Below are 27,399 nucleotides of genomic sequence, written 5' to 3'. Positions count from 1 at the left end.
AACACACATACTTTATGTGACTGAAAAGCCGAACGAGTTACTTTCCGACGTTGTTTTAGATGTGCAAGTGATAGTCAGAACTCGCTGTGTCGGCACTCTGCCGACCATTTCGCTAGTTAACACCGGTCTTGTTGTGTGTGTTTCAAGCTCAAGAGCATCTCCAAGCAAAAAATGGTCAACAGCAACATTCAGACGGTTTCGTACTGCTCAATTGCTACATTAAAACGTTATGTTTCTTTTTCAGAACTGGAAAAATACAAGCGTGACAGCATTCGAACCTGTAATCTTCAGATCCGAAATCCGACGCCTTATCTATTAGGCCACACGGTCACTGACGACCAACATTTACATGTATACGACTCATCTCGAAACGCTCACACCCCTGAGGATTTGTGTTTTCGTTCTACACAGCCGCTGCCCCTTGCTCTTTCCCACCCATTCGTTACATTCAACCTCTGACGAGACCGACCAAATATAGACTGAGAAACAAGACCACACACTTTGTGCATTCGGAATCGAAGGCAGGGCGTCCCTCGCCGCATTTGCTACGATTGCCATTTGCTACTTCTGCAGAAGCGGCGGCGGCGGCGGCGACGACGACGACGACGACGACGACGAATATCGCGAGAGGCTCTGTGATATGTGAGAAATACATCTATAAAATGTAATTCAGACTGCCTCGTCCCACCTTATGCTGTACCGCTTTGGCAAATGCTTTATCTGCGCCATTCGCCTTAATCACATTTGAGAGTAATTCTTAAAAAAAACGCCTGTCGCTAATTGTTCGTCATCACAGATACTGTTTGCTATACGGCCACGACGCGCAACTGATTTCCAAAATTCATCTTTCTCGTGTTAGGATGGAACTTACGACTCCTGGTTTATTAGACCAGTGCTCTACCACTGAGCTAAAGAGGCGCGGCCTAGCGGTACTCTTGGGTACTTCGTCCTTACGGTCGTCTGCATCATCAGACTTTAGCTGACAACACTTCATATTACCGGCTAATATTTGCAGCTATGGCGACAAATTACTGCTTGGCTACACATCTGACACGTAACCGATGTGCTCTCCAAACAACAACACTTGCATTTCAGAACATGTCTTTCACACATGTCTACAAAATCACCTTCACCTTCAAATACAGTTTCCTTGCGACTGACAGAGACGTAGGCAAAGTTTAAAGTTGCTATTTCCATTAAATCTCGTTAATCAGAAAAACGGTAATTTACACCTGCAGCGGAACAAAATTCCGTTCCGCCCAGCGTCTGGCTCGAACCCACGACCCTGGGATTAAGAGTCTGACGCTCTACCGACTGAGCTAGCCGGCTACCTCGGTGAATACATGCCGGGTAGCACGTCATACAGTACTCGTTTGGGTTGGGTGGTCCCATATAGAAACTCTCCATGATGCCTAATGTTTTCCTAACGTCACACTCGTCACGTACTTCACTTTTATGTCATAATCATTTCTGAGAGGTAAAGAAATTGCATGACAACATGCAGAACTAGTGGCGTCAAAATTAACACACATACTTTATGTGACTGAAAAGCCGAACGAGTTACTTTCCGACGTTGTTTTAGATGTGCAAGTGATAGTCAGAACTCGCTGTGTCGGCACTCTGCCGACCATTTCGCTAGTTAACACCGGTCTTGTTGTGTGTGTTTCAAGCTCAAGAGCATCTCCAAGCAAAAAATGGTCAACAGCAACATTCAGACGGTTTCGTACTGCTCAATTGCTACATTAAAACGTTATGTTTCTTTTTCAGAACTGGAAAAATACAAGCGTGACAGCATTCGAACCTGTAATCTTCAGATCCGAAATCCGACGCCTTATCTATTAGGCCACACGGTCACTGACGACCAACATTTACATGTATACGACTCATCTCGAAACGCTCACACCCCTGAGGATTTGTGTTTTCGTTCTACACAGCCGCTGCCCCTTGCTCTTTCCCACCCATTCGTTACATTCAACCTCTGACGAGACCGACCAAATATAGACTGAGAAACAAGACCACACACTTTGTGCATTCGGAATCGAAGGCAGGGCGTCCCTCGCCGCATTTGCTACGATTGCCATTTGCTACTTCTGCAGAAGCGGCGGCGGCGGCGGCGACGACGACGACGACGACGACGACGAATATCGCGAGAGGCTCTGTGATATGTGAGAAATACATCTATAAAATGTAATTCAGACTGCCTCGTCCCACCTTATGCTGTACCGCTTTGGCAAATGCTTTATCTGCGCCATTCGCCTTAATCACATTTGAGAGTAATTCTTAAAAAAAACGCCTGTCGCTAATTGTTCGTCATCACAGATACTGTTTGCTATACGGCCACGACGCGCAACTGATTTCCAAAATTCATCTTTCTCGTGTTAGGATGGAACTTACGACTCCTGGTTTATTAGACCAGTGCTCTACCACTGAGCTAAAGAGGCGCGGCCTAGCGGTACTCTTGGGTACTTCGTCCTTACGGTCGTCTGCATCATCAGACTTTAGCTGACAACACTTCATATTACCGGCTAATATTTGCAGCTATGGCGACAAATTACTGCTTGGCTACACATCTGACACGTAACCGATGTGCTCTCCAAACAACAACACTTGCATTTCAGAACATGTCTTTCACACATGTCTACAAAATCACCTTCACCTTCAAATACAGTTTCCTTGCGACTGACAGAGACGTAGGCAAAGTTTAAAGTTGCTATTTCCATTAAATCTCGTTAATCAGAAAAACGGTAATTTACACCTGCAGCGGAACAAAATTCCGTTCCGCCCAGCGTCTGGCTCGAACCCACGACCCTGGGATTAAGAGTCTGACGCTCTACCGACTGAGCTAGCCGGCTACCTCGGTGAATACATGCCGGGTAGCACGTCATACAGTACTCGTTTGGGTTGGGTGGTCCCATATAGAAACTCTCCATGATGCCTAATGTTTTCCTAACGTCACACTCGTCACGTACTTCACTTTTATGTCATAATCATTTCTGAGAGGTAAAGAAATTGCATGACAACATGCAGAACTAGTGGCGTCAAAATTAACACACATACTTTATGTGACTGAAAAGCCGAACGAGTTACTTTCCGACGTTGTTTTAGATGTGCAAGTGATAGTCAGAACTCGCTGTGTCGGCACTCTGCCGACCATTTCGCTAGTTAACACCGGTCTTGTTGTGTGTGTTTCAAGCTCAAGAGCATCTCCAAGCAAAAAATGGTCAACAGCAACATTCAGACGGTTTCGTATTGCTCAATTGCTACATTAAAACGTTATGTTTCTTTTTCAGAACTGGAAAAATACAAGCGTGACAGCATTCGAACCTGTAATCTTCAGATCCGAAGTCCGACGCCTTATCCATTACGCCACACGGTCACTGACGACCAACATTTACATGTATACGACTCATCTCGAAACGCTCACACCCCTGAGGATTTGTGTTTTCGTTCTACACAGCCGCTGCCCCTTGCTCTTTCCCACCCATTCGTTACATTCAACCTCTGACGAGACCGACCAAATATAGACTGAGAAACAAGACCACACACTTTGTGCATTCGGAATCGAAGGCAGGGCGTCCCTCGCCGCATTTGCTACGATTGCCATTTGCTACTTCTGCAGAAGCAGCGGCGGCGGCGACGACGACGACGACGACGAGGACGAATATCGCGAGAGGCTCTGAGATATGTGAGAAATACATCTATAAAATGTAATTCAGACTGCCTCGTCCCACCTTATGCTGTACCGCTTTGGCAAATGCTTTATCTGCGCCATTCGCCTTAATCGCATCTGAGAGTAATTCTTAAAAAAACGCCTGTCGCTAATTGTTCGTCATCACAGGTACTGTATGCTATACGGCCACGACGCGCAACTGATTTCCAAAATTCATCTTTCTCGTGTTAGGATGGAACTTACGACTCCTGGTTTATTAGACCAGTGCTCCACCACTGAGCTAAAGAGGCGCGGCCTAGCGGTACTCTTGGGTACTTCGTCCTTACGGTCGTCTGCATCATCAGACTTTAGCTGACAACACTTCATATTAGCGGCTAATATTTGCAGCTATGGCGACAAATTACTGCTTGGCTACACATCTGACACGTAACCGATGTGCTCTCCAAACAACAACACTTGCATTTCAGAACATGTCTTTCACACATGTCTACAAAATCACCTTCACCTTCAAATACAGTTTCCTTGCGACTGACAGAGACGTAGGCAAAGTTTAAAGTTGCTATTTCCATTAAATCTCGTTAATCAGAAAAACGGTAATTTACACCTGCAGCGGAACAAAATTCCGTTCCGCCCAGCGTCTGGCTCGAACCCACGACCCTGGGACTAAGAGTCTGACGCTCTACCGACTGAGCTAGCCGGCTACCTCGGTGAATACCTGCCGGGTAGCACGTCATACAGTACTCGTTTGGGTTGGGTGGTCCCATACAGAATCTCTCCATGATGCCTAATGTTTTCCTAACGTCACACTCGTCACGTACTTCACTTTTATGTCATAATCATTTCTGAGAGGTAAAGAAATTGCATGACAACATGCAGAGCTAGTGGCGTCAAAATTAACACACACACTTTATGTGACTGAAAAGCCGAACGAGTTACTTTCCGACGTTGTTTTAGATGTGCACGTGATAGTCAGAACTCGCTGTGTCGGCACTCTGCCGACCATTTCGCTAGTTAACACCGGTCTTGTTGTGTGTGTTTCAAGCTCAAGAGCATCTCCAAGCAAAAAATGGTCAACAGCAACATTCAGACGGTTTCGTACTGCTCAATTGCTACATTAAAACGTTATGTTTCTTTTTCAGAACTGGAAAAATACAAGCGTGACAGCATTCGAACCTGTAATCTTCAGATCCGAAATCCGACGCCTTATCCATTACGCCACACGGTCACTGACGACCAACATTTACATGTATACGACTCATCTCGAAACGCTCACACCCCTGAGGATTTGTGTTTTCGTTCTACACAGTCGCTGCCCCTTGCTCTTTCCCACCCATTCGTTACATTCTACCTCTGACGAGACCGACCAAATATCGACTGAGAAACAAGACCACACACTTTGTGCATTCGGAATCGAAGGCAGGGCGTCCCTCGCCGCATTTGCTACGATTGCCATTTGCTACTTCTGCAGAAGCGGCGGCGGCGGCGGCGACGACGACGACGACGAATATCGCGAGAGGCTCTGTGATATGTGAGAAATACATCTATAAAATGTAATTCAGACTGCCTCGTCCCACCTTATGCTGTACCGCTTTGGCAAATGCTTTATCTGCGCCATTCGCCTTAATCACATTTGAGAGTAATTCTTAAAAAAAACGCCTGTCGCTAATTGTTCGTCATCACAGATACTGTTTGCTATACGGCCACGACGCGCAACTGATTTCCAAAATTCATCTTCCTCGTGTTAGGATGGAACTTACGACTCCTGGTTTATTTGACCAGTGCTCTACCACTGAGCTAAAGAGGCGCGGCCTAGCGGTACTCTTGGGTACTTCGTCCTTACGGTCGTCTGCATCATCAGACTTTAGCTGACAACACTTCATATTAGCGGCTAATATTTGCAGCTATGGCGACAAATTACTGCTTGGCTACACATCTGACACGTAACCGATGTGCTCTCCAAACAACAACACTTGCATTTCAGAACATGTCTTTCACACATGTCTACAAAATCACCTTCACCTTTAAATACAGTTTCCTTGCGACTGACAGAGACGTAGGCAAAGTTTAAAGTTGCTATTTCCATTAAATCTTGTTAATCAGAAAAACGGAAATTTACACCTGCAGCGGAACAAAATTCCGTTCCGCCCAGCGTCTGGCTCGAACCCACGACCCTGGGATTAAGAGTCTGACGCTCTACTGACTGAGCTAGCCGGCTACCTCGGTGAATACATGCCGGGTAGCACGTCATACAGTACTCGTTTGGGTTGGGTGGTCCCATATAGAATCTCTCCATGATGCCTAATGTTTTCCCAACGTCACACTCGTCACGTACTTCACTTTTATGTCATAATCATTTCTGAGAAGTAAAGAAATTGCATGACAACATGCAGAGCTAGTGGCGTCAAAATTAAGACACATACTTTATGTGACTGAAAAGCCGAACGAGTTACTTTCCGACGTTGTTTTAGATGTGCAAGTGATAGTCAGAACTCGCTGTGTCGGCACTCTGCCGACCATTTCGCTAGTTAACACCGGTCTTGTTGTGTGTGTTTCAAGCTCAAGAGCATCTCCAAGCAAAAAATGGTCAACAGCAACATTCAGACGGTTTCGTACTGCTCAATTGCTACATTAAAACGTTATGTTTCTTTTTCAGAACTGGAAAAATACAAGCGTGACAGCATTCGAACCTGTAATCTTCAGATCCGAAGTCCGACGCCTTATCCATTAGGCCACACGGTCACTGACGACCAACATTTACATGTATACGACTCATCTCGAAACGCTCACACCCCTGAGGATTTGTGTTTTCGTTCTACACAGCCGCTGCCCCTTGCTCTTTCCCACCCATTCGTTACATTCAACCTCTGACGAGACCGACCAAATATAGACTGAGAAACAAGACCACACACTTTGTGCATTCGGAATCGAAGGCAGGGCGTCCCTCGCCGCATTTGCTACGATTGCCATTTGCTACTTCTGCAGAAGCAGCGGCGGCGGCGACGACGACGACGACGACGAGGACGAATATCGCGAGAGGCTCTGAGATATGTGAGAAATACATCTATAAAATGTAATTCAGACTGCCTCGTCCCACCTTATGCTGTACCGCTTTGGCAAATGCTTTATCTGCGCCATTCGCCTTAATCGCATCTGAGAGTAATTCTTAAAAAAACGCCTGTCGCTAATTGTTCGTCATCACAGGTACTGTATGCTATACGGCCACGACGCGCAACTGATTTCCAAAATTCATCTTTCTCGTGTTAGGATGGAACTTACGACTCCTGGTTTATTAGACCAGTGCTCCACCACTGAGCTAAAGAGGCGCGGCCTAGCGGTACTCTTGGGTACTTCGTCCTTACGGTCGTCTGCATCATCAGACTTTAGCTGACAACACTTCATATTACCGGCTAATATTTGCAGCTATGGCGACAAATTACTGCTTGGCTACACATCTGACACGTAACCGATGTGCTCTCCAAACAACAACACTTGCATTTCAGAACATGTCTTTCACACATGTCTACAAAATCACCTTCACCTTCAAATACAGTTTCCTTGCGACTGACAGAGACGTAGGCAAAGTTTAAAGTTGCTATTTCCATTAAATCTCGTTAATCAGAAAAACGGTAATTTACACCTGCAGCGGAACAAAATTCCGTTCCGCCCAGCGTCTGGCTCGAACCCACAACCCTGGGACTAAGAGTCTGACGCTCTACCGACTGAGCTAGCCGGCTACCTCGGTGAATACCTGCCGGGTAGCACGTCACACAGTACTCGTTTGGGTTGGGTGGTCCCATACAGAATCTCTCCATGATGCCTAATGTTTTCCTAACGTCACACTCGTCACGTACTTCACTTTTATGTCATAATCATTTCTGAGAGGTAAAGAAATTGCATGACAACATGCAGAGCTAGTGGCGTCAAAATTAACACACACACTTTATGTGACTGAAAAGCCGAACGAGTTACTTTCCGACGTTGTTTTAGATGTGCACGTGATAGTCAGAACTCGCTGTGTCGGCACTCTGCCGACCATTTCGCTAGTTAACACCGGTCTTGTTGTGTGTGTTTCAAGCTCAAGAGCATCTCCAAGCAAAAAATGGTCAACAGCAACATTCAGACGGTTTCGTACTGCTCAATTGCTACATTAAAACGTTATGTTTCTTTTTCAGAACTGGAAAAATACAAGCGTGACAGCATTCGAACCTGTAATCTTCAGATCCGAAATCCGACGCCTTATCCATTACGCCACACGGTCACTGACGACCAACATTTACATGTATACGACTCATCTCGAAACGCTCACACCCCTGAGGATTTGTGTTTTCGTTCTACACAGTCGCTGCCCCTTGCTCTTTCCCACCCATTCGTTACATTCTACCTCTGACGAGACCGACCAAATATCGACTGAGAAACAAGACCACACACTTTGTGCATTCGGAATCGAAGGCAGGGCGTCCCTCGCCGCATTTGCTACGATTGCCATTTGCTACTTCTGCAGAAGCGGCGGCGGCGGCGGCGACGACGACGACGACGAATATCGCGAGAGGCTCTGTGATATGTGAGAAATACATCTATAAAATGTAATTCAGACTGCCTCGTCCCACCTTATGCTGTACCGCTTTGGCAAATGCTTTATCTGCGCCATTCGCCTTAATCACATTTGAGAGTAATTCTTAAAAAAAACGCCTGTCGCTAATTGTTCGTCATCACAGATACTGTTTGCTATACGGCCACGACGCGCAACTGATTTCCAAAAGTCATCTTTCTCGTGTTAGGATGGAACTTACGACTCCTGGTTTATTTGACCAGTGCTCTACCACTGAGCTAAAGAGGCGCGGCCTAGCGGTACTCTTGGGTACTTCGTCCTTACGGTCGTCTGCATCATCAGACTTTAGCTGACAACACTTCATATTACCGGCTAATATTTGCAGCTATGGCGACAAATTACTGCTTGGCTACACATCTGACACGTAACCGATGTGCTCTCCAAACAACAACACTTGCATTTCAGAACATGTCTTTCACACATGTCTACAAAATCACCTTCACCTTCAAATACAGTTTCCTTGCGACTGACAGAGACGTAGGCAAAGTTTAAAGTTGCTATTTCCATTAAATCTCGTTAATCAGAAAAACGGTAATTTACACCTGCAGCGGAACAAAATTCCGTTCCGCCCAGCGTCTGGCTCGAACCCACGACCCTGGGATTAAGAGTCTGACGCTCTACCGACTGAGCTAGCCGGCTACCTCGGTGAATACATGCCGGGTAGCACGTCATACAGTACTCGTTTGGGTTGGGTGGTCCCATATAGAAACTCTCCATGATGCCTAATGTTTTCCTAACGTCACACTCGTCACGTACTTCACTTTTATGTCATAATCATTTCTGAGAGGTAAAGAAATTGCATGACAACATGCAGAGCTAGTGGCGTCAAAATTAACACACATACTTTATGTGACTGAAAAGCCGAACGAGTTACTTTCCGACGTTGTTTTAGATGTGCAAGTGATAGTCAGAACTCGCTGTGTCGGCACTCTGCCGACCATTTCGCTAGTTAACACCGGTCTTGTTGTGTGTGTTTCAAGCTCAAGAGCATCTCCAAGCAAAAAATGGTCAACAGCAACATTCAGACGGTTTCGTACTGCTCAATTGCTACATTAAAACGTTATGTTTCTTTTTCAGAACTGGAAAAATACAAGCGTGACAGCATTCGAACCTGTAATCTTCAGATCCGAAATCCGACGCCTTATCCATTAGGCCACACGGTCACTGACGACCAACATTTACATGTATACGACTCATCTCGAAACGCTCACACCCCTGAGGATTTGTGTTTTCGTTCTACACAGCCGCTGCCCCTTGCTCTTTCCCACCCATTCGTTACATTCAACCTCTGACGAGACCGACCAAATATAGACTGAGAAACAAGACCACACACTTTGTGCATTCGGAATCGAAGGCAGGGCGTCCCTCGCCGCATTTGCTACGATTGCCATTTGCTACTTCTGCAGAAGCAGCGGCGGCGGCGACGACGACGACGACGACGAGGACGAATATCGCGAGAGGCTCTGAGATATGTGAGAAATACATCTATAAAATGTAATTCAGACTGCCTCGTCCCACCTTATGCTGTACCGCTTTGGCAAATGCTTTATCTGCGCCATTCGCCTTAATCGCATCTGAGAGTAATTCTTAAAAAAACGCCTGTCGCTAATTGTTCGTCATCACAGGTACTGTATGCTATACGGCCACGACGCGCAACTGATTTCCAAAATTCATCTTTCTCGTGTTAGGATGGAACTTACGACTCCTGGTTTATTAGACCAGTGCTCCACCACTGAGCTAAAGAGGCGCGGCCTAGCGGTACTCTTGGGTACTTCGTCCTTACGGTCGTCTGCATCATCAGACTTTAGCTGACAACACTTCATATTACCGGCTAATATTTGCAGCTATGGCGACAAATTACTGCTTGGCTACACATCTGACACGTAACCGATGTGCTCTCCAAACAACAACACTTGCATTTCAGAACATGTCTTTCACACATGTCTACAAAATCACCTTCACCTTCAAATACAGTTTCCTTGCGACTGACAGAGACGTAGGCAAAGTTTAAAGTTGCTATTTCCATTAAATCTCGTTAATCAGAAAAACGGTAATTTACACCTGCAGCGGAACAAAATTCCGTTCCGCCCAGCGTCTGGCTCGAACCCACAACCCTGGGACTAAGAGTCTGACGCTCTACCGACTGAGCTAGCCGGCTACCTCGGTGAATACCTGCCGGGTAGCACGTCACACAGTACTCGTTTGGGTTGGGTGGTCCCATACAGAATCTCTCCATGATGCCTAATGTTTTCCTAACGTCACACTCGTCACGTACTTCACTTTTATGTCATAATCATTTCTGAGAGGTAAAGAAATTGCATGACAACATGCAGAGCTAGTGGCGTCAAAATTAACACACACACTTTATGTGACTGAAAAGCCGAACGAGTTACTTTCCGACGTTGTTTTAGATGTGCACGTGATAGTCAGAACTCGCTGTGTCGGCACTCTGCCGACCATTTCGCTAGTTAACACCGGTCTTGTTGTGTGTGTTTCAAGCTCAAGAGCATCTCCAAGCAAAAAATGGTCAACAGCAACATTCAGACGGTTTCGTACTGCTCAATTGCTACATTAAAACGTTATGTTTCTTTTTCAGAACTGGAAAAATACAAGCGTGACAGCATTCGAACCTGTAATCTTCAGATCCGAAATCCGACGCCTTATCCATTACGCCACACGGTCACTGACGACCAACATTTACATGTATACGACTCATCTCGAAACGCTCACACCCCTGAGGATTTGTGTTTTCGTTCTACACAGTCGCTGCCCCTTGCTCTTTCCCACCCATTCGTTACATTCTACCTCTGACGAGACCGACCAAATATCGACTGAGAAACAAGACCACACACTTTGTGCATTCGGAATCGAAGGCAGGGCGTCCCTCGCCGCATTTGCTACGATTGCCATTTGCTACTTCTGCAGAAGCGGCGGCGGCGGCGGCGACGACGACGACGACGAATATCGCGAGAGGCTCTGTGATATGTGAGAAATACATCTATAAAATGTAATTCAGACTGCCTCGTCCCACCTTATGCTGTACCGCTTTGGCAAATGCTTTATCTGCGCCATTCGCCTTAATCACATTTGAGAGTAATTCTTAAAAAAAAACGCCTGTCGCTAATTGTTCGTCATCACAGATACTGTTTGCTATACGGCCACGACGCGCAACTGATTTCCAAAAGTCATCTTTCTCGTGTTAGGATGGAACTTACGACTCCTGGTTTATTTGACCAGTGCTCTACCACTGAGCTAAAGAGGCGCGGCCTAGCGGTACTCTTGGGTACTTCGTCCTTACGGTCGTCTGCATCATCAGACTTTAGCTGACAACACTTCATATTACCGGCTAATATTTGCAGCTATGGCGACAAATTACTGCTTGGCTACACATCTGACACGTAACCGATGTGCTCTCCAAACAACAACACTTGCATTTCAGAACATGTCTTTCACACATGTCTACAAAATCACCTTCACCTTCAAATACAGTTTCCTTGCGACTGACAGAGACGTAGGCAAAGTTTAAAGTTGCTATTTCCATTAAATCTCGTTAATCAGAAAAACGGTAATTTACACCTGCAGCGGAACAAAATTCCGTTCCGCCCAGCGTCTGGCTCGAACCCACGACCCTGGGATTAAGAGTCTGACGCTCTACCGACTGAGCTAGCCGGCTACCTCGGTGAATACATGCCGGGTAGCACGTCATACAGTACTCGTTTGGGTTGGGTGGTCCCATATAGAAACTCTCCATGATGCCTAATGTTTTCCTAACGTCACACTCGTCACGTACTTCACTTTTATGTCATAATCATTTCTGAGAGGTAAAGAAATTGCATGACAACATGCAGAGCTAGTGGCGTCAAAATTAACACACATACTTTATGTGACTGAAAAGCCGAACGAGTTACTTTCCGACGTTGTTTTAGATGTGCAAGTGATAGTCAGAACTCGCTGTGTCGGCACTCTGCCGACCATTTCGCTAGTTAACACCGGTCTTGTTGTGTGTGTTTCAAGCTCAAGAGCATCTCCAAGCAAAAAATGGTCAACAGCAACATTCAGACGGTTTCGTACTGCTCAATTGCTACATTAAAACGTTATGTTTCTTTTTCAGAACTGGAAAAATACAAGCGTGACAGCATTCGAACCTGTAATCTTCAGATCCGAAATCCGACGCCTTATCCATTAGGCCACACGGTCACTGAAGACCAACATTTACATGTATACGACTCATCTCGAAACGCTCACACCCCTGAGGATTTGTGTTTTCGTTCTACACAGCCGCTGCCCCTTGCTCTTTCCCACCCATTCGTTACATTCTACCTCTGACGAGACCGACCAAATATCGACTGAGAAACAAGACCACACACTTTGTGCATTCGGAATCGAAGGCAGGGCGTCCCTCGCCGCATTTGCTACGATTGCCATTTGCTACTTCTGCAGAAGCGGCGGCGGCGGCGGCGGCGGCGACGACGACGACGACGAATATCGCGAGAGGCTCTGAGATATGTGAGAAATACATCTATAAAATGTAATTCAGACTGCCTCGTCCCACCTTATGCTGTACCGCTTTGGCAAATGCTTTATCTGCGCCATTGGCCTTAATCGCATCTGAGAGTAATTCTTAAAAAAACGCCTGTCGCTAATTGTTCGTCATCACAGGTACTGTATGCTATACGGCCACGACGCGCAACTGATTTCCAAAATTCATCTTTCTCGTGTTAGGATGGAACTTACGACTCCTGGTTTATTAGACCAGTGCTCCACCACTGAGCTAAAGAGGCGCGGCCTAGCGGTACTCTTGGGTACTTCGTCCTTACGGTCGTCTGCATCATCAGACTTTAGCTGACAACACTTCATATTACCGGCTAATATTTGCAGCTATGGCGACAAATTACTGCTTGGCTACACATCTGACACGTAACCGATGTGCTCTCCAAACAACAACACTTGCATTTCAGAACATGTCTTTCACACATGTCTACAAAATCACCTTCACCTTTAAATACAGTTTCCTTGCGACTGACAGAGACGTAGGCAAAGTTTAAAGTTGCTATTTCCATTAAATCTTGTTAATCAGAAAAACGGAAATTTACACCTGCAGCGGAACAAAATTCCGTTCCGCCCAGCGTCTGGCTCGAACCCACGACCCTGGGATTAAGAGTCTGACGCTCTACTGACTGAGCTAGCCGGCTACCTCGGTGAATACATGCCGGGTAGCACGTCATACAGTACTCGTTTGGGTTGGGTGGTCCCATATAGAATCTCTCCATGATGCCTAATGTTTTCCCAACGTCACACTCGTCACGTACTTCACTTTTATGTCATAATCATTTCTGAGAAGTAAAGAAATTGCATGACAACATGCAGAGCTAGTGGCGTCAAAATTAAGACACATACTTTATGTGACTGAAAAGCCGAACGAGTTACTTTCCGACGTTGTTTTAGATGTGCAAGTGATAGTCAGAACTCGCTGTGTCGGCACTCTGCCGACCATTTCGCTAGTTAACACCGGTCTTGTTGTGTGTGTTTCAAGCTCAAGAGCATCTCCAAGCAAAAAATGGTCAACAGCAACATTCAGACGGTTTCGTACTGCTCAATTGCTACATTAAAACGTTATGTTTCTTTTTCAGAACTGGAAAAATACAAGCGTGACAGCATTCGAACCTGTAATCTTCAGATCCGAAGTCCGACGCCTTATCCATTACGCCACACGGTCACTGACGACCAACATTTACATGTATACGACTCATCTCGAAACGCTCACACCCCTGAGGATTTGTGTTTTCGTTCTACACAGCCGCTGCCCCTTGCTCTTTCCCACCCATTCGTTACATTCAACCTCTGACGAGACCGACCAAATATAGACTGAGAAACAAGACCACACACTTTGTGCATTCGTAATCGAAGGCAGGGCGTCCCTCGCCGCATTTGCTACGATTGCCATTTGCTACTTCTGCAGAAGCAGCGGCGGCGGCGACGACGACGACGACGACGAGGACGAATATCGCGAGAGGCTCTGAGATATGTGAGAAATACATCTATAAAATGTAATTCAGACTGCCTCGTCCCACCTTATGCTGTACCGCTTTGGCAAATGCTTTATCTGCGCCATTCGCCTTAATCGCATCTGAGAGTAATTCTTAAAAAAACGCCTGTCGCTAATTGTTCGTCATCACAGGTACTGTATGCTATACGGCCACGACGCGCAACTGATTTCCAAAATTCATCTTTCTCGTGTTAGGATGGAACTTACGACTCCTGGTTTATTAGACCAGTGCTCCACCACTGAGCTAAAGAGGCGCGGCCTAGCGGTACTCTTGGGTACTTCGTCCTTACGGTCGTCTGCATCATCAGACTTTAGCTGACAACACTTCATATTACCGGCTAATATTTGCAGCTATGGCGACAAATTACTGCTTGGCTACACATCTGACACGTAACCGATGTGCTCTCCAAACAACAACACTTGCATTTCAGAACATGTCTTTCACACATGTCTACAAAATCACATTCACCTTCAAATACAGTTTCCTTGCGACTGACAGACACGTAGGCAAAGTTTAAAGTTGCTATTTCCATTAAATCTCGTTAATCAGAAAAACGGTAATTTACACCTGCAGCGGAACAAAATTCCGTTCCGCCCAGCGTCTGGCTCGAACCCACGACCCTGGGACTAAGAGTCTGACGCTCTACCGACTGAGCTAGCCGGCTACCTCGGTGAATACCTGCCGGGTAGCACGTCACACAGTACTCGTTTGGGTTGGGTGGTCCCATACAGAATCTCTCCATGATGCCTAATGTTTTCCTAACGTCACACTCGTCACGTACTTCACTTTTATGTCATAATCATTTCTGAGAGGTAAAGAAATTGCATGACAACATGCAGAGCTAGTGGCGTCAAAATTAACACACACACTTTATGTGACTGAAAAGCCGAACGAGTTACTTTCCGACGTTGTTTTAGATGTGCACGTGATAGTCAGAACTCGCTGTGTCGGCACTCTGCCGACCATTTCGCTAGTTAACACCGGTCTTGTTGTGTGTGTTTCAAGCTCAAGAGCATCTCCAAGCAAAAAATGGTCAACAGCAACATTCAGACGGTTTCGTACTGCTCAATTGCTACATTAAAACGTTATGTTTCTTTTTCAGAACTGGAAAAATACAAGCGTGACAGCATTCGAACCTGTAATCTTCAGATCCGAAATCCGACGCCTTATCCATTAGGCCACACGGTCACTGACGACCAACATTTACATGTATACGACTCATCTCGAAACGCTCACACCCCTGAGGATTTGTGTTTTCGTTCTACACAGCCGCTGCCCCTTGCTCTTTCCCACCCATTCGTTACATTCTACCTCTGACGAGACCGACCAAATATCGACTGAGAAACAAGACCACACACTTTGTGCATTCGGAATCGAAGGCAGGGCGTCCCTCGCCGCATTTGCTACGATTGCCATTTGCTACTTCTGCAGAAGCGGCGGCGGCGGCGGCGACGACGACGACGACGAATATCGCGAGAGGCTCTGAGATATGTGAGAAATACATCTATAAAATGTAATTCAGACTGCCTCGTCCCACCTTATGCTGTACCGCTTTGGCAAATGCTTTATCTGCGCCATTCGCCTTAATCGCATCTGAGAGTAATTCTTAAAAAAACGCCTGTCGCTAATTGTTCGTCATCACAGATACTGTTTGCTATACGGCCACGACGCGCAACTGATTTCCAAAATTCATCTTTCTCGTGTTAGGATGGAACTTACGACTCCTGGTTTATTAGACCAGTGCTCTACCACTGAGCTAAAGAGGCGCGGAGTAGCGGTACTCTTGGGTACTTCGTCCTTATGGTCGTCTGCATCATCAGACTTTAGCTGACAACACTTCATATTACCGGCTAATATTTGCAGCTATGGCGACAAATTACTGCTTGGCTACACATCTGACACGTAACCGATGTGCTCTCCAAACAACAACACTTGCATTTCAGAACATGTCTTTCACACATGTCTACAAAATCACCTTCACCTTCAAATACAGTTTCCTTGCGACTGACAGAGACGTAGGCAAAGTTTAAAGTTGCTATTTCCATTAAATCTCGTTAATCAGAAAAACGGTAATTTACACCTGCAGCGGAACAAAATTCCGTTCCGCCCAGCGTCTGGCTCGAACCCACGACCCTGGGACTAAGAGTCTGACGCTCTACCGACTGAGCTAGCCGGCTACCTCGGTGAATACATGCCGGGTAGCACGTCATACAGTACTCGTTTGGGTTGGGTGGTCCCATATAGAAACTCTCCATGATGCCTAATGTTTTCCTAACGTCACACTCGTCACGTACTTCACTTTTATGTCATAATCATTTCTGAGAGGTAAAGAAATTGCATGACAACATGCAGAGCTAGTGGCGTCAAAATTAACACACATACTTTATGTGACTGAAAAGCCGAACGAGTTACTTTCCGACGTTGTTTTAGATGTGCAAGTGATAGTCAGAACTCGCTGTGTCGGCACTCTGCCGACCATTTCGCTAGTTAACACCGGTCTTGTTGTGTGTGTTTCAAGCTCAAGAGCATCTCCAAGCAAAAAATGGTCAACAGCAACATTCAGACGGTTTCGTACTGCTCAATTGCTACATTAAAACGTTATGTTTCTTTTTCAGAACTGGAAAAATACAAGCGTGACAGCATTCGAACCTGTAATCTTCAGATCCGAAATCCGACGCCTTATCCATTAGGCCACACGGTCACTGACGACCAACATTTACATGTATACGACTCATCTCGAAACGCTCACACCCCTGAGGATTTGTGTTTTCGTTCTACACAGCCGCTGCCCCTTGCTCTTTCCCACCCATTCGTTACATTCTACCTCTGACGAGACCGACCAAATATCGACTGAGAAACAAGACCACACACTTTGTGCATTCGGAATCGAAGGCAGGGCGTCCCTCGCCGCATTTGCTACGATTGCCATTTGCTACTTCTGCAGAAGCGGCGGCGGCGGCGGCGACGACGACGACGACGAATATCGCGAGAGGCTCTGAGATATGTGAGAAATACATCTATAAAATGTAATTCAGACTGCCTCGTCCCACCTTATGCTGTACCGCTTTGGCAAATGCTTTATCTGCGCCATTCGCCTTAATCGCATCTGAGAGTAATTCTTAAAAAAACGCCTGTCGCTAATTGTTCGTCATCACAGATACTGTTTGCTATACGGCCACGACGCGCAACTGATTTCCAAAATTCATCTTTCTCGTGTTAGGATGGAACTTACGACTCCTGGTTTATTAGACCAGTGCTCTACCACTGAGCTAAAGAGGCGCGGAGTAGCGGTACTCTTGGGTACTTCGTCCTTATGGTCGTCTGCATCATCAGACTTTAGCTGACAACACTTCATATTACATGCTAATATTTGCAGCTATGGCGACAAATTACTGCTTGGCTACACATCTGACACGTAACCGATGTGCTCTCCAAACAACAACACTTGCATTTCAGAACATGTCTTTCACACATGTCTACAAAATCACCTTCACCTTCAAATACAGTTTCCTTGCGACTGACAGAGACGTAGGCAAAGTTTAAAGTTGCTATTTCCATTAAATCTCGTTAATCAGAAAAACGGTAATTTACACCTGCAGCGGAACAAAATTCCGTTCCGCCCAGCGTCTGGCTCGAACCCACGACCCTGGGATTAAGAGTCTGAAGCTCTACCGACTGAGCTAGCCGGCTACCTCGGTGAATACATGCCGGGTAGCACGTCATACAGTACTCGTTTGGGTTGGGTGGTCCCATATAGAAACTCTCCATGATGCCTAATGTTTTCCTAACGTCACACTCGTCACGTACTTCACTTTTATGTCATAATCATTTCTGAGAGGTAAAGAAATTGCATGACAACATGCAGAGCTAGTGGCGTCAAAATTAACACACATACTTTATGTGACTGAAAAGCCGAACGAGTTACTTTCCGACGTTGTTTTAGATGTGCAAGTGATAGTCAGAACTCGCTGTGTCGGCACTCTGCCGACCATTTCGCTAGTTAACACCGGTCTTGTTGTGTGTGTTTCAAGCTCAAGAGCATCTCCAAGCAAAAAATGGTCAACAGCAACATTCAGACGGTTTCGTACTGCTCAATTGCTACATTAAAACGTTATGTTTCTTTTTCAGAACTGGAAAAATACAAGCGTGACAGCATTCGAACCTGTAATCTTCAGATCCGAAATCCGACGCCTTATCCATTAGGCCACACGGTCACTGACGACCAACATTTACATGTATACGACTCATCTCGAAACGCTCACACCCCTGAGGATTTGTGTTTTCGTTCTACACAGCCGCTGCCCCTTGCTCTTTCCCACCCATTCGTTACATTCTACCTCTGACGAGACCGACCAAATATCGACTGAGAAACAAGACCACACACTTTGTGCATTCGGAATCGAAGGCAGGGCGTCCCTCGCCGCATTTGCTACGATTGCCATTTGCTACTTCTGCAGAAGCGGCGGCGGCGGCGGCGGCGGCGGCGACGACGACGACGACGTCGACGACGACGACGAATATCGCGAGAGGCTCTGTGATATGTGAGAAATACATCTATAAAATGTAATTCAGACTGCCTCGTCCCACCTTATGCTGTACCGCTTTGGCAAATGCTTTATCTGCGCCATTCGCCTTAATCACATTTGAGAGTAATTCTTAAAAAAAACGCCTGTCGCTAATTGTTCGTCATCACAGATACTGTTTGCTATACGGCCACGACGCGCAACTGATTTCCAAAATTCATCTTTCTCGTGTTAGGATGGAACTTACGACTCCTGGTTTATTAGACCAGTGCTCCACCACTGAGCTAAAGAGGCGCGGCCTAGCGGTACTCTTGGGTACTTCGTCCTTATGGTCGTCTGCATCATCAGACTTTAGCTGACAACACTTCATATTACCGGCTAATATTTGCAGCTATGGCGACAAATTACTGCTTGGCTACACATCTGACACGTAACCGATGTGCTCTCCAAACAACAACACTTGCATTTCAGAACATGTCTTTCACACATGTCTACAAAATCACCTTCACCTTCAAATACAGTTTCCTTGCGACTGACAGAGACGTAGGCAAAGTTTAAAGTTGCTATTTCCATTAAATCTCGTTAATCAGAAAAACGGTAATTTACACCTGCAGCGGAACAAAATTCCGTTCCGCCCAGCGTCTGGCTCGAACCCACGACCCTGGGATTAAGAGTCTGACGCTCTACCGACTGAGCTAGCCGGCTACCTCGGTGAATACATGCCGGGTAGCACGTCATACAGTACTCGTTTGGGTTGGGTGGTCCCATATAGAAACTCTCCATGATGCCTAATGTTTTCCTAACGTCACACTCGTCACGTACTTCACTTTTATGTCATAATCATTTCTGAGAGGTAAAGAAATTGCATGACAACATGCAGAGCTAGTGGCGTCAAAATTAACACACATACTTTATGTGACTGAAAAGCCGAACGAGTTACTTTCCGACGTTGTTTTAGATGTGCAAGTGATAGTCAGAACTCGCTGTGTCGGCACTCTGCCGACCATTTCGCTAGTTAACACCGGTCTTGTTGTGTGTGTTTCAAGCTCAAGAGCATCTCCAAGCAAAAAATGGTCAACAGCAACATTCAGACGGTTTCGTACTGCTCAATTGCTACATTAAAACGTTATGTTTCTTTTTCAGAACTGGAAAAATACAAGCGTGACAGCATTCGAACCTGTAATCTTCAGATCCGAAATCCGACGCCTTATCCATTAGGCCACACGGTCACTGACGACCAACATTTACATGTATACGACTCATCTCGAAACGCTCACACCCCTGAGGATTTGTGTTTTCGTTCTACACAGCCGCTGCCCCTTGCTCTTTCCCACCCATTCGTTACATTCTACCTCTGACGAGACCGACCAAATATCGACTGAGAAACAAGACCACACACTTTGTGCATTCGGAATCGAAGGCAGGGCGTCCCTCGCCGCATTTGCTACGATTGCCATTTGCTACTTCTGCAGAAGCGGCGGCGGCGGCGGCGACGACGACGACGACGAATATCGCGAGAGGCTCTGAGATATGTGAGAAATACATCTATAAAATGTAATTCAGACTGCCTCGTCCCACCTTATGCTGTACCGCTTTGGCAAATGCTTTATCTGCGCCATTCGCCTTAATCGCATCTGAGAGTAATTCTTAAAAAAACGCCTGTCGCTAATTGTTCGTCATCACAGATACTGTTTGCTATACGGCCACGACGCGCAACTGATTTCCAAAATTCATCTTTCTCGTGTTAGGATGGAACTTACGACTCCTGGTTTATTAGACCAGTGCTCTACCACTGAGCTAAAGAGGCGCGGAGTAGCGGTACTCTTGGGTACTTCGTCCTTATGGTCGTCTGCATCATCAGACTTTAGCTGACAACACTTCATATTACCGGCTAATATTTGCAGCTATGGCGACAAATTACTGCTTGGCTACACATCTGACACGTAACCGATGTGCTCTCCAAACAACAACACTTGCATTTCAGAACATGTCTTTCACACATGTCTACAAAATCACCTTCACCTTCAAATACAGTTTCCTTGCGACTGACAGAGACGTAGGCAAAGTTTAAAGTTGCTATTTCCATTAAATCTCGTTAATCAGAAAAACGGTAATTTACACCTGCAGCGGAACAAAATTCCGTTCCGCCCAGCGTCTGGCTCGAACCCACGACCCTGGGATTAAGAGTCTGACGCTCTACCGACTGAGCTAGCCGGCTACCTCGGTGAATACATGCCGGGTAGCACGTCATACAGTACTCGTTTGGGTTGGGTGGTCCCATATAGAAACTCTCCATGATGCCTAATGTTTTCCTAACGTCACACTCGTCACGTACTTCACTTTTATGTCATAATCATTTCTGAGAGGTAAAGAAATTGCATGACAACATGCAGAGCTAGTGGCGTCAAAATTAACACACATACTTTATGTGACTGAAAAGCCGAACGAGTTACTTTCCGACGTTGTTTTAGATGTGCAAGTGATAGTCAGAACTCGCTGTGTCGGCACTCTGCCGACCATTTCGCTAGTTAACACCGGTCTTGTTGTGTGTGTTTCAAGCTCAAGAGCATCTCCAAGCAAAAAATGGTCAACAGCAACATTCAGACGGTTTCGTACTGCTCAATTGCTACATTAAAACGTTATGTTTCTTTTTCAGAACTGGAAAAATACAAGCGTGACAGCATTCGAACCTGTAATCTTCAGATCCGAAATCCGACGCCTTATCCATTAGGCCACACGGTCACTGACGACCAACATTTACATGTATACGACTCATCTCGAAACGCTCACACCCCTGAGGATTTGTGTTTTCGTTCTACACAGCCGCTGCCCCTTGCTCTTTCCCACCCATTCGTTACATTCTACCTCTGACGAGACCGACCAAATATCGACTGAGAAACAAGACCACACACTTTGTGCATTCGGAATCGAAGGCAGGGCGTCCCTCGCCGCATTTGCTACGATTGCCATTTGCTACTTCTGCAGAAGCGGCGGCGGCGGCGGCGACGACGACGACGACGAATATCGCGAGAGGCTCTGAGATATGTGAGAAATACATCTATAAAATGTAATTCAGACTGCCTCGTCCCACCTTATGCTGTACCGCTTTGGCAAATGCTTTATCTGCGCCATTCGCCTTAATCGCATCTGAGAGTAATTCTTAAAAAAACGCCTGTCGCTAATTGTTCGTCATCACAGATACTGTTTGCTATACGGCCACGACGCGCAACTGATTTCCAAAATTCATCTTTCTCGTGTTAGGATGGAACTTACGACTCCTGGTTTATTAGACCAGTGCTCTACCACTGAGCTAAAGAGGCGCGGAGTAGCGGTACTCTTGGGTACTTCGTCCTTATGGTCGTCTGCATCATCAGACTTTAGCTGACAACACTTCATATTACCGGCTAATATTTGCAGCTATGGCGACAAATTACTGCTTGGCTACACATCTGACACGTAACCGATGTGCTCTCCAAACAACAACACTTGCATTTCAGAACATGTCTTTCACACATGTCTACAAAATCACCTTCACCTTCAAATACAGTTTCCTTGCGACTGACAGAGACGTAGGCAAAGTTTAAAGTTGCTATTTCCATTAAATCTCGTTAATCAGAAAAACGGTAATTTACACCTGCAGCGGAACAAAATTCCGTTCCGCCCAGCGTCTGGCTCGAACCCACGACCCTGGGATTAAGAGTCTGACGCTCTACCGACTGAGCTAGCCGGCTACCTCGGTGAATACATGCCGGGTAGCACGTCATACAGTACTCGTTTGGGTTGGGTGGTCCCATATAGAAACTCTCCATGATGCCTAATGTTTTCCTAACGTCACACTCGTCACGTACTTCACTTTTATGTCATAATCATTTCTGAGAGGTAAAGAAATTGCATGACAACATGCAGAGCTAGTGGCGTCAAAATTAACACACATACTTTATGTGACTGAAAAGCCGAACGAGTTACTTTCCGACGTTGTTTTAGATGTGCAAGTGATAGTCAGAACTCGCTGTGTCGGCACTCTGCCGACCATTTCGCTAGTTAACACCGGTCTTGTTGTGTGTGTTTCAAGCTCAAGAGCATCTCCAAGCAAAAAATGGTCAACAGCAACATTCAGACGGTTTCGTACTGCTCAATTGCTACATTAAAACGTTATGTTTCTTTTTCAGAACTGGAAAAATACAAGCGTGACAGCATTCGAACCTGTAATCTTCAGATCCGAAATCCGACGCCTTATCCATTAGGCCACACGGTCACTGACGACCAACATTTACATGTATACGACTCATCTCGAAACGCTCACACCCCTGAGGATTTGTGTTTTCGTTCTACACAGCCGCTGCCCCTTGCTCTTTCCCACCCATTCGTTACATTCTACCTCTGACGAGACCGACCAAATATCGACTGAGAAACAAGACCACACACTTTGTGCATTCGGAATCGAAGGCAGGGCGTCCCTCGCCGCATTTGCTACGATTGCCATTTGCTACTTCTGCAGAAGCGGCGGCGGCGGCGGCGACGACGACGACGACGAATATCGCGAGAGGCTCTGAGATATGTGAGAAATACATCTATAAAATGTAATTCAGACTGCCTCGTCCCACCTTATGCTGTACCGCTTTGGCAAATGCTTTATCTGCGCCATTCGCCTTAATCGCATCTGAGAGTAATTCTTAAAAAAACGCCTGTCGCTAATTGTTCGTCATCACAGGTACTGTATGCTATACGGCCACGACGCGCAACTGATTTCCAAAATTCATCTTTCTCGTGTTAGGATGGAACTTACGACTCCTGGTTTATTAGACCAGTGCTCCACCACTGAGCTAAAGAGGCGCGGCCTAGCGGTACTCTTGGGTACTTCGTCCTTACGGTCGTCTGCATCATCAGACTTTAGCTGACAACACTTCATATTACCGGCTAATATTTGCAGCTATGGCGACAAATTACTGCTTGGCTACACATCAAAGAAATTGCATGACAACAAGCAGAGCTAGTGGCGTCAAAATTAACACACATACTTTATGTGACTCAAAAGCCGAACGAGTTACTTTCCGACGTTGTTTTAGATGTGCAAGTGCCAGTCAAAACTCGCGGTGTCGGCCCTCTGCCGACCATTTCGCTAGTTAACACCGGTCTTGCTGTGTGTGTTTCAAGCTCAAGAGCATCTCCAAGCAAAAAATGGTCAACAGCAACATTCAGACAGTTTCGTACTGCTCAATTGCTACATTAAAACGGTATGTTTCTTTTTCAGAACTGGAAAACACGAGCGTGACAGCATTCGAACCTGTAATCTTCAGATGCGAAGTCCGACGCCTTATCCATTAGGCCACACGGTCACTGACAACAAACATTTACATGTATACGACTCATCTCAAAACGCTCACACCCCCTGAGGATTTGTGTTTTCGATCTACACAGCCGCTGCCCCTTGCTCTTTCCCACCCATTCGTTACATTCAACCTCTGACGAGACCGACGAAATATAGACTGAGAAACAAGACCACACACTTTGTGCATTCGGAATCGAAGGCAGGGCGTCCCTCGCCGCATTTGCTACGATGGCCATTTGCTACTTCTGCAGAAGCGGCGGCGGCGGCGGCGGCGGCGGCGACGACGACGACGACGACGAAGATCGCGAGAGGCTCTGAGATATGTGAGAAATGCATCTATAAAATGTAATTCAGACTGCCTCGTCCCACCTTATGCTGTATCGCTTTGGCAAATGCTTTATCTGCGCCATTCGCCTCAATCACATCTGAGAGTAAATCTTAAAAAAAACGCCTGTCGCTAATTGTTCGTCATCATAGGTACTGTTTGCTATACGGCCACGACGCGCAACTGATTTCCAAAATTCATCTTTCTCCTGTGAGGATGGAATTTACGACCCCTGGTTTATTAGACCAGTGCTCTACCACTGAGCTAAAGATGCGCGGCCTAGCGGTACTCTTGGGTACTTCGTCCTTACGGTCTTCTGCATCATCAGACTTTAGCTGACAACACTTCATATTACCGGCTAATATTTGCAGCTATGTCGACAAATTACTGCTTCCCTACACATCTGACACGTAACCGATGTGCTCTCCAAACCACAACACTTGCATTTCAGAACATGTCTTTCACACATGTCTATAAAATCACCTTCACCTTCAAATACAGTTTCCTTGCGACTGACAGAGACGTAGGCAAAGTTTAAAGTTGCTATTTCCATTAAATCTCGTTAAACAGAAAAACGGTAATTTACACCTGCAGCGGAACAAAATTCCGTTCCGCCCAGCGTCTGGCTCGAACCCACGACCCTGGGATTAAGAGTCTGACGCTCTACCGACTGAGCTAGCCGGCTACCTCGGTGAATACATGCCGGGTAGCACGTCATACAGTACTCGTTTGGGTTGGGTGGTCCCATACAGAATCTCTCCATGATGCCTAATGTTTTCCTAACGTCACACTCGTCACGTACTTCACTTTTATGTCATAATCATTTCTGAGAGGTAAAGAAATTGCATGACAACATGCAGAGCTACTGGCGTCAAAATTAACACACATACTTTATGTGACTGAAAAGCCGAACGAGTTACTTTCCGACGTTGTTTTAGATGTGCAAGTGATAGTCAGAACTCGCTGTGTCGGCACTCTGCCGACCATTTCGCTAGTTAACACCGGTCTTGTTGTGTGTGTTTCAAGCTCAAGAGCATCTCCAAGCAAAAAATGGTCAACAGCAACATTCAGACGGTTTCGTACTGCTCAATTGCTACATTAAAACGTTATGTTTCTTTTTCAGAACTGGAAAAATACAAGCGTGACAGCATTCGAACCTGTAATCTTCAGATCCGAAATCCGACGCCTTATCCATTAGGCCACACGGTCACTGACGACCAACATTTACATGTATACGACTCATCTCGAAACGCTCACACCCCTGAGACACTAGATCGCGTGTTACACAGCCGCTGCCCCTTGCTCTTTCCCACCCATTCGTTACATTCTACCTCTGACGAGACCGACCAAATATCGACTGAGAAACAAGACCACACACTTTGTGCATTCGGAATCGAAGGCAGGGCGTCCCTCGCCGCATTTGCTACGATTGCCATTTGCTACTTCTGCAGAAGCGGCGGCGGCGGCGGCGACGACGACGACGACGAATATCGCGAGAGGCTCTGAGATATGTGAGAAATACATCTATAAAATGTAATTCAGACTGCCTCGTCCCACCTTATGCTGTACCGCTTTGGCAAATGCTTTATCTGCGCCATTCGCCTTAATCGCATCTGAGAGTAATTCTTAAAAAAACGCCTGTCGCTAATTGTTCGTCATCACAGATACTGTTTGCTATACGGCCACGACGCGCAACTGATTTCCAAAATTCATCTTTCTCGTGTTAGGATGGAACTTACGACTCCTGGTTTATTAGACCAGTGCTCTACCACTGAGCTAAAGAGCGCGGCCTAGCGGTACTCTTGGGTACTTCGTCCTTATGGTCGTCTGCATCATCAGACTTTAGCTGACAACACTTCATATTACCGGCTAATATTTGCAGCTATGGCGACAAATTACTGCTTGGCTACACATCTGACACGTAACCGATGTGCTCTCCAAACAACAACACTTGCATTTCAGAACATGTCTTTCACACATGTCTACAAAATCACCTTCACCTTCAAATACAGTTTCCTTGCGACTGACAGAGACGTAGGCAAAGTTTAAAGTTGCTATTTCCATTAAATCTCGTTAATCAGAAAAACGGTAATTTACACCTGCAAGCGGAACAAAATTCCGTTCCGCCCAGCGTCTGGCTCGAACCCACGACCCTGGGATTAAGAGTCTGACGCTCTACCGACTGAGCTAGCCGGCTACCTCGGTGAATACATGCCGGGTAGCACGTCATACAGTACTCGTTTGGGTTGGGTGGTCCCATATAGAATCTCTCCATGATGCCTAATGTTTTCCCAACGTCACACTCGTCACGTACTTCACTTTTATGTCATAATCATTTCTGAGAAGTAAAGAAATTGCATGACAACATGCAGAGCTAGTGGCGTCAAAATTAAGACACATACTTTATGTGACTGAAAAGCCGAACGAGTTACTTTCCGACGTTGTTTTAGATGTGCAAGTGATAGTCAGAACTCGCTGTGTCGGCACTCTGCCGACCATTTCGCTAGTTAACACCGGTCTTGTTGTGTGTGTTTCAAGCTCAAGAGCATCTCCAAGCAAAAAATGGTCAACAGCAACATTCAGACGGTTTCGTACTGCTCAATTGATACATTAAAACGTTATGTTTCTTTTTCAGAACTGGAAAAATACAAGCGTGACAGCATTCGAACCTGTAATCTTCAGATCCGAAGTCCGACGCCTTATCCATTACGCCACACGGTCACTGACGACCAACATTTACATGTATACGACTCATCTCGAAACGCTCACACCCCTGAGGATTTGTGTTTTCGTTCTACACAGCCGCTGCCCCTTGCTCTTTCCCACCCATTCGTTACATTCAACCTCTGACGAGACCGACCAAATATAGACTGAGAAACAAGACCACACACTTTGT

Source organism: Schistocerca gregaria, chromosome 4 (assembly GCF_023897955.1).
Source record: "Schistocerca gregaria isolate iqSchGreg1 chromosome 4, iqSchGreg1.2, whole genome shotgun sequence".
Taxonomy (NCBI): domain Eukaryota; kingdom Metazoa; phylum Arthropoda; class Insecta; order Orthoptera; family Acrididae; genus Schistocerca; species Schistocerca gregaria.
Note: the sequence above shows the minus strand (reverse complement) of the source record.